Source organism: Chrysochloris asiatica, unplaced genomic scaffold (assembly GCF_000296735.1).
Source record: "Chrysochloris asiatica unplaced genomic scaffold, ChrAsi1.0 scaffold00165, whole genome shotgun sequence".
NCBI classification, from domain to species: domain Eukaryota; kingdom Metazoa; phylum Chordata; class Mammalia; order Afrosoricida; family Chrysochloridae; genus Chrysochloris; species Chrysochloris asiatica.
The window spans coordinates 6,043,942-6,053,471 of record NW_006408683.1 but is presented as its reverse complement, the minus strand read 5'-3'; the positions used below and the strand labels follow the sequence as shown (position 1 = coordinate 6,053,471).

General features: G+C 39.1%; 1 pseudogene; it reads right to left on the bottom strand.

The window, feature by feature from the left end:
* Nucleotides 1–309: 309 nt before the first annotated feature.
* On the bottom strand, nucleotides 310–3,899 carry LOC102832034 (annotated as a pseudogene).
* Between the last annotated feature and the right edge of the window lie 5,631 nt (nucleotides 3,900–9,530).

The window sequence follows — 9,530 nt, the reverse complement described above, 5'->3', positions numbered from 1 at the left end:
TAACTTAGGATTTAATTTTTAGCCTATTTCCTTTTCTGTCTGCTTGTCTTGCTCCACAGCCCCCATTCAGGCCTTTTTTCTAGTTATAAACAGTTCAGGGATGGCTGTGGCCATTTGGTTTTTTGTTTTTGTTTTTGCTGTAAAAGGAAGCTTATTGTTTTCATTTGGTCCACCACTTGGGCGATGAGGGGCTCCAGGGCGTTGACTATGCTGCCTCTGTCTGGATAGCAAGGTTCAGGCAGACAGTATATGGGAAAGCAGGGGAACGCTGAAGGCCCTTCACAAGTTGTGGGGCTCCATAGGCTCTTCTTAGTCGTGCTTGAGAGTGAGCCTCTCAAAGAGGTATTCGCCCAGTCCTGCCTGGGGACCAGCCATCCAATGGAGGTTGGTCAAGTGGTCACTCATCTTCTTGATAATTTTCACCTCCTTGTCGAGGAAATGAGTCTCCAGAAAGTCACAGAGGTGGGGGTCTCTATGGGTAGTACCCACAGCATGCAGATCCAGAAGAGACTGGTTCAGGTTCTTCTCCACAGCCAGGGCGGCTTCCATGGCATCCAGGGTTCTTTCCCACTCATCTTGGGAGGGCTTCTGCACGTCCTGGAAGAGTGCGCGACCACCGCACTGGTTTAACAGTTTCAAGAGATGCTCAGTACCCTCATGCTTCTCCTTCACCAACTCACGGAAGAAGTGTCCCACACCTTCCAAAACCACATGATCGAGATCGAAATAGAAGCCCAAAAAGAGGTAAGTGTAAGAGGCCCGCAGATGCAGATTAACCAGACCATTGCACTGGCCTCCGCTTCAGCAGAATAATTCTGATGGATTTAGAGCTCATGGTTGGTTGAAGATTTGGAGCTAACCACACACACACAAAAACGGTGTTTAGCTGGTCCTGGGAATGCTCAAGAAAATGGTCCTGGAGATGAGATTCTGCCCAAAGAAGTTGTTAGAGGTGGTCCAAGGCAGGAGGTCGGGGAGTCCCCGGATCTGTTCCGTCCAAACACTGTTGAAACAAGACACAGATCCCGGGGACCACAGCATGAACTCCCGTTTGGTTTTAAGTGGAAACTGTTTCTTTAAATTTCAAGGAGATCTGTGCACATGCGTAGTAGAACCCTCCGAGGGTGGGGCTGGGGTGTTCACTAGCTCAGGCATCCCTATAGTCACCAGAATGGAGGTACACAGACAGCAAGGAACCAATGAACAGATACCAAAAGAAAAAAAGGTCCACACCTTTATCTCCGTGGCTTTGTCAGGCATCCGTGGCCACTCTGAACCTTCCCTCTGCTTGGCCCTACACAAGATGGCGGCTCCTGGAGCAGCTGAGCATCCCGAACGAGAAAGCAATGGATTTCTTGCTTCTGCCACAAACTCCCCCAGCTGTAAGCCTTCCAACCTTCTAAATATGCCTTTATATGTGGTTCAGAGTTCTGGGACTATCCTCTGACCCTGCTTGGTCCTATATTCTGTGTTGTTGCTGGCGGAGCTCGTCACTGCACTTCCACACGTTCCACCATCTTGTTTTCCCTCTCCAGGTCTTTTCTCTTACAAAACTGCTGATCTGTTTGAACTGCCCGTCTTTTGATTAGAACTTAACCAGTGGGTCACCTATCTATACACATTTGTTGTTGTTTTTAAGTGCCGTCAAGTTGATTTCGACCCATAGCGACCCTATATAGGGTTTCCAAGGGGTGACTGGTAAGCTTGAACCGCTGACCTTGAGATTCAAACAACTTTGCAGTCCAGCACATTAACCCACAGTGCAACATTTTATTTCTTAAGATGTTCTTTTAAAAAACAGTTTTAAAAAATAACAAGGAGATTTTTAAATGTTTCATTATTCTTACATTTTTTGCTAAGGAGAGTTGTTGTTGTTAGGTGCCATCGAGTCGGCACCGACTCATAGCAGCCCTATGCACAGCAGACCAAAACACTGTAGGGAGATTTTATTTGCCTGTATTAACATTTTGTTTTTGCCATTTAAATTATTAATCCCCAAAGAGTTGTTTTTGTAAATGATCTAAGGTAGGCATGCAATTTCTTTTTCCCTATGAATCCACATCGATTTTCTCTGTATTTAGTAGTCCCTCTTTCCTTTATTTGACATATCACTCTGTGCTTTAAGAAATTCCACATGGGTATATGCCTACTTCTGGGTTTACTATTCTGTTTTATTCCATCGGTCAATTTGCACCAGTACCACAGTGGCTTCATTTCTATAGCTTCACAACAAGCATTCTCTTCCTGTACTTTGTACATTTCATGTTTCAATTATTAATGGATTTGCAGCTGTTTCTCCTCATTCTGAGTTGTACCCCTTCAGCAAATGAAGGGCCTGAAAGCTTTATTCCATTTGAGTCATCATGGTCAATTCTATTTGAGGAACCAATTCTTCCCCAGTCATATTTTCAGTGCCTTCCAACCTGAGGAATTCATCTTCCGGCACTATATCTAATAATGTTCTGCTGCTATTTAAAATGTTTTCATCTTCCTGCACTGTATCTGATAATGTTTGTCAAACATTATTGGCTTGCATGTTGCTATGATACTGGGAGCTATGCCACCGGTATTTTAAATATCAGTAGGGTCACCCAAGGTGGACAGGTTTTAGCAGAACTTCTAGACAAAGACTAACAAGAATGCAAGGTAAACTGCTTCTGAATGTTTTGTCACTGAAAACCTTATGAATAGCTGCAGAACATTGTCAGATGATTTGTCACAATACTTTTTTTTTTTTTTTTTTTTTTAACTAACCCTTGTATTTACAATAGCCAAAATAAAAAGAAGAGTAGCTGTTGAGGCTGATTATGTACACCAAAAACCTCATGTGATTTGAGTTCTTGGTTTGGAGGTTTAGGGTCATGGTTTCATGGGACATCCCAGTTCATTGGATTGATAATATGTTTAGTGCCTCTATTCTAGTTCAATGTGTGGTGCCTGGAATCCTAAAGGCTAGCAAGCAGTCATCCAAGGCACAAGTCATCCAAGGTCTCTGTTCACCTGGAGCAACAGAGGCAGGGTAGTCAGAAACAGGAGCAGTATATGAAATGTGTGAATAATTGCCTTCATGAACAACTACCAGAAAGATGTTTATTTGTTCTTTACTGACTATGCAAAAGCTTTTGATTGTGTGGATCCTGACAAACTATGGACAACATTGCGGAGCATGAGTATTCTGGAACACTTAGTTGTGCTCATGAGGAACCTGTACATACATACACACACATATATATATATACCCACAGATATATAAGAGTTACATATGGAGTCCTGGTGTGGTGCTGTGGACTAATGCGTCAGCCACTGCAAAGTTTTTTGAACTGCAAGATCAGTGGTTCAAGCTCACCAGCTACTCCTTGGAAACCCTATACAGGGTCACTATGGGTAGGAATTGACTCAACGGCACTTAATAACAACAACAACATACATATATATGGAGTCCTGGACTACAGCATCAATTTGAATTGCAAGATTTGCAATTCAAGTTCACCAGCCAAGAGAGAGAGAAACCTGGTATGGCGCTATAGGATAATCCCTGGACCGCAAGGTCAGTTTGAATGACAAGGTTGGCGGTTCAAACTCACCAGTCGCTACTCAGAAACCTTATACAGGCCACTATCAATTAGAACTGACTTGATGGCATGTAGCAATAACACACACACACACATATATATTCCAGTCTTCCTCCCATACCCATTCAGAATGTGTCTAATCCATGTATGTCGCTATCCATGTATCTTCCAGTGGAACATTGTGTTTTCCAAGGTTGTATATATATCACTATTTACCTCTATTCCCTTTATCCCTTAAATACCTCTCTGTGTCTTCACCTATCTTCATCATTCTTCTGTCAACCTCCTCCTTCTTGTATATTGCTCTCAGATCACCTGAGTTATCATATTTACCATGTATCTACTAGCCAGTGAACTACTCTCCCTTCCCTCCCACCCCTGACAACCATCAAAGAATGTTACTTCTTTGTCTTTCAAACACATATATTTGTAGCATGTATAAATGTACACTCTTCTGTCCTTACCCATTCAGCCCATATTACAATCCTTGTATCTACGCACAGAATACTTGTTCAATGGGTGTATATATCACTATTTACATCTATCCCTCTAGCCCATGCCTACCTCCCTGTGTCTTCACTTATCTTCATTATTTTTCTGCCATGCTTCTTCTTCTTGTACACTGTCCACTCCTTCCTTGTATTGCCCTCCCCATCACCTGAGCTAACATGTGTCTACCCTCTCTCCAGTGAATTACTTCCCTCCCCCTCCCACCCCTGGTAACCATCCAAGAATATTTCTTTTAGTCTGGAAATTTTCTTAAGCTTTTAAAATAATGGTTTCACGTAACATTTGCCCTTTTGTGATGAACTAATTTCATTCATCATAATGTTCTCCAGATTCATCCAAGTTAAATTTTTGCAAATTAATCGTTATTCTTCAACATTGCCAAGTATTCCACTATGATTATGTACCAAAATGTGTTTATCCATTCTTCCATTGTTGGGTACTTAAGCTGTCTCCCTCTCTTTGTTACTGTGAATAGTGCTGTGATGAATATCAGTATACGTATCTACTCAAGTTCTAGCTCATATTTCTTACAAAGAGATTTCAAGTAGGGGGATTGCTGGGTCATAATTTTTTTCTATTTTCTATTCTAACTTATGTAGTGATTGAACCATTGTCCCACCAGTAGTGTAAGAAGGTCCCAGTCTCTCCACACCCTCACCATCATTTTTGTTTTTTTGAACTTTGCTTTGTTAATGTTTTGATTTTCATCTCTCTAATGGCTTGGAAAGTCCGGTGTGGTACCATAGGATAAGTGCTTGACTGCAAGGTCTATTTGAACCACAATCTGCTCCTCAGAAACCCTATACAGGGTTGCTTTGGGTCAGAACTGACTCAGTGGCACTTAACAACAACAATAACAATGGCTTATGATCATGAATATTTCTTCATAAATTTGTTAGCTTCCTGGATGTCTCCATTGGTGAAGTGTCTTTCATGTCCTGTGCCCATTTTTTAATTGGGATATTTGTCATATTCTTATAGAGATGTTGTAGTTATCTATAAATTTTAGATATTAGTCCTTTCTCTGATATGTTGTTACAAAACCTTTTTTTCTCAGTTTATGGGCTCCCTTTTTACTCTTTTGGCAAAATCTTTTGATTCACATAAGTTTCTTATATTTAGTAGGTCCCATTCTTCTATTTTTGTCTTCTGCTTTTGAAATTTTTGTAATGTTTAATAGTGTATGTATGCCATGTATTAGAGCCCCTAAACTTGTCCCTATTTTTTCATGATGATCTTTATGGTTCTACGTTTTACATTTAGGTCTTTAATCCATGTTGAGCTTGTTTTTTATATGGTGTAAAACATAGGTCTTGTTTTATTCTTTTGCAAATTGATATCTATTTTTGCCAGTACCATTTGTTGTTTTGGCCCTTTGTCAGAGATCAGCTGTCTGTATGTGCATGGACTTACATCTGGTTTCTCAATTCTGTTCCATTGATCTATGTATCTTTAATTGTATCAGGACCAGGATGTTTTTGACCCCTGTGACTATGTAGTAATTTTTGAGATCAGGGAGTGAGAGATTTCCAACTTTGTTTTACTTCTTAAGCAGTGGTTTGCTTATCTGCAATCCCTTTCCTTTCCATATAACATTCATGATCATTTTTTTCATCTCTATAAATAATGGTGTTAGAATCTGGATTGGATTTGCATTATATCTACAGATTGCTTTGGGTAGTATTGACATTTTCACCAGGTTAAGTCTCCCTATCCATGAACATGGTATATACTTACATTTATTAATCTATTTTGGTTTCTTGTAATAGTATTTTGTAGTTTTCTTTGTATAGGTCTTTTGTTTTTCTAGTTAGATTTATTACTAAAATATTCCATCTTTTGGGTGGCTATTGTAAATGATATTGTTTTCTTGATTTCTTTTTCAGATCTGTCTAGTATAGAGTAATCCAACTGATTATTGTATGTTGATCATGTACCCTGCCACTTTGCTGAATTTTTCAGTGAGTTTTTGTTGCTGAGTCTTTGGAATTTTCTATGCATAGGATCCTATCATCTGAAAATAGAGAGAGTTGTACTTTTCTTTGCCATTTTGGATGCCTTTAATGTCCCTATCTTGTTTTATAGCTCTGGCTAAGAGTGGTGATAAAGGGTATCATTGTCTAGTTCCTATTTGCAAAATGAATGCTTTCAGCTTCTCTCCATTAAGAATAATGTTGGCTAGTGGATTTGTATACATGTTCTCAATTATGTTGTGGAATTTCCCTCAATCCCTACTTCGTTGAGTGTTTTTATCAAGATTGACTGTTGGATTATTTCTTTTCTCCTTGCTTGTCTTTTTTGAATTGTTGGAAATGTTGTATTAATGTGTTGATTTTGGCTCTTTCTTCCTTTTGCATGTGTGCATTTACTGCTATAAATTGCCCCCTCAGAACTGCTTTGGCTATTTACCAAAGATTTTGTTATATTGTGATTTTGTTCTCATTTGCTTCAAGAAATTTTTTTATTTCATTTTTTATATGTTCTGTCACCCAGCAGTTTTTAAACAGGGTGTTATTCAGTTTCCACATATTTGATATTGTTTCCTTGATCTTCCTATCATTGATTTCTATTTTTTTTAAAGCATTGCAACTTAAGAAAGTGATTTGTAGTGTTTTTGGTGCTCTTAAATTTTTCATTACTTACTTTGTGGTCTAACACATGATCTATTCTGAAGAATGTTCCATATGCACTGAAAAAGAATGTGTATTGTGATGTTGTTGGGTTGAATGCTTTGTACAAATGTATGATGTTGACTTGATTAAATATGTTGTTTCATTCCTCTCTGTCATTGAGTTTCTGATTGTTCTGTCCTTTTCCGAAAGTGGTTTATTAAAATCTCCCAATAGTATTTTAGAATTATCTATTTCTTTCTTCAATTCTGTTGGAGTTTGAAATGTGTATTTTAAGACTCTTTCATTGGCTACCAGCCTTCTGTCCTTATACAATGAAATTGCTAGTCTCATATTAAGTCAAGGGGCAAGGTGTTCTTTTTTCTCCTTGAGAATTCAGAGATTTAAACATTTGATAAGTAGAAAGTAAAGACCTAGTAATAAACAAGAGGTTGAATATACGGAAAAAAGAATAGCTCTCAGAACAAGAATTATTCTTGAATAGGAGGAAAAATTTTATTGAGTTTGAAGGGATTTTACTGAGTTTGATAATTATGGGTGAAAATGATGAGAATATTCTACTTCAGGATGGAATTTGACAAAAAACTTGAGGAAATGCAGTCAGATGAATTCTTATTTTCTTTGTGAAATAAAAGACAAGGCCATCTGATATTAATGAACAGATTCATTAATAAGCTATAAATAAGCCTGATTAAGTTTTCCCTAGATTGAGGGTTTGCCAGATATGTGCATTAGTAGGATGAGTCAAGGATACAATAGAAAATCATTACCCAAAGAACTATATTTTTATCATTTAAGAATTGTTGTGTTTGTGTGCCATCAAGTCTATTCTGACTCATGTGGATCCTGTAAGGACAGAGTAGAACTGCCTCATAAGGTTTCCAAAGCCGTAATCTTTGTAAAGAAGCAGATTGCCACATTTTCCTCCCCAAATGGGTTTAAATCACCAACTTTGCAGTTTGCAGCCCAATACTTAAAACTTGACACCACCAGAGCTTCTCTGAAAGAAAGAGAAAAAAAAAAAAAAATGATACCAGGAAGGGACTTGTGTTTGGGGAGATGAAGGAAGGAGTAAACATTAAGAATTTCTTTGACTTTGCAGTACTAGAATAATAGTAATACACTAAAGAAAGTAGGAAAGATGCATTGTGGTTCAAGAGTGCCGTGATGAGGGTGGCTTTTTCTTCAAAAAATGGTACCAGCACCTGATCCATCTGCACATTCCACACCATGGGCCCCTCAGATTCATTTTCAGCATTAATGCATGAGATACTTGACATAATTAAGAAACTAAGGATGGAAGAAGTTATTTCAGTTGCCTGGGACTATGTTAATTATTAATTTATTATTAATTATAAAAGTATGTTCTCTTCATACCTTTCCCCAGTGAAGGAACAGGTGAGGAAAAACAGTTTGTAAGGAAAGGTAATTTCATCATCTACCTGCCAGATTTCATTCACAAATTAAATGACATATTTTAATTTTATAATTTAAAATATAAAATCTATCTCTTGACATTTTCTCTCTCCTGGGGTTTGTTTTTCTCTATATAGTGAAAGAAACATCATATTAGGTTCATAGAGAGTAACTGCATGCTTGATTGAGAAAAGCCTTTAATAAATTACATATATGTGTGCATGTGTGGTGCTGTGGGTTAATGCACTGGACTGCAAAGTCAGTTTGAACCACAAGGTCAGTAGTTCAAGCTCACCAGCTGCTCCTCAGAAACCCTACACAGGGTTGCTATGGGTTGGAACCAACTGACTGAACTTAATAATAACAAAGGAGGCCTGGTAGTGTAGTGGGTTATGAATGCGTTGTGCTGCAAACAACAAGGTCAGCTGTTTAATCTGCCATTCACAGCTGCTCAGCAATTCACAGTTGCTCAGTGGGAAGATGAGGCTTTCTTACTCCCTACCTGTCGAAACTGACTCCACGACACACAACAATATATATATATATATGTATTGTTTTTGCTATGTGCCGTCTAGTCAGTTCTGACACCTAGAGACCTTTTATAGGGTTTCTGAGGAGCAGCAGGGAGGTTTGAAATGCTGACCTTCACTTAGGAGTCCAGTGTGTGTATATATGTTGTTATTGTTGTTAAGTGTCGATGAGTCTGTTCCAACTCATAGAGACCCTGTATAGGGTTTCTGAGGAGTGGCTGGTGGTTTTGAAATGCCAACCTTGAGTTTCAAACTGACCTTGGAGTCCAGTGCATTATCCTGCAGTGTCACACCAGGACTCCTCTGTGTGTGTGTGTGTGTGTGTGTGTGTGTGTGTAGAGCTCTGGTAGTGTTATGGTAACAAATCGGCTACTAACCTCAAGCTCAGCAGTTGGAAATTACCAGGCATTCCACAGAAGAAAGATGAGACTTTCTGCTCCACTAAAGATTTACAGCATCAGAAACCCTATGCGGGGTGGCTATGAGTCAAAACCGACTTCATGGAACATAACCACCACCACCATATATATAATATAAATCGGGCTGCGAACCACAAAGTCAGCAGTTTGAGACTACCAGCTGTTCCATGGGAGAAAGATGAGGTGTTCTGCTATTGTAAAGATTTACAGCATCGGAAACCCTGTACAGGGTTGCTATGAGTCGGAATCGACTTCACGGTACACAGCCACCACCACCACCATATACATATGTAGAAGTCCTGGTGTGGCACTGTAGGATAAGCACTAGACTGCAGACCACAAGATCTATGGTTCAAACCTACCAGCTGCTCCTCAGAAACACTTTACAGGGTCGCTGTGAGTTGGAACTTATTCAATGGCATATATATACATATGTGTGTGTGTGTGTGTGTG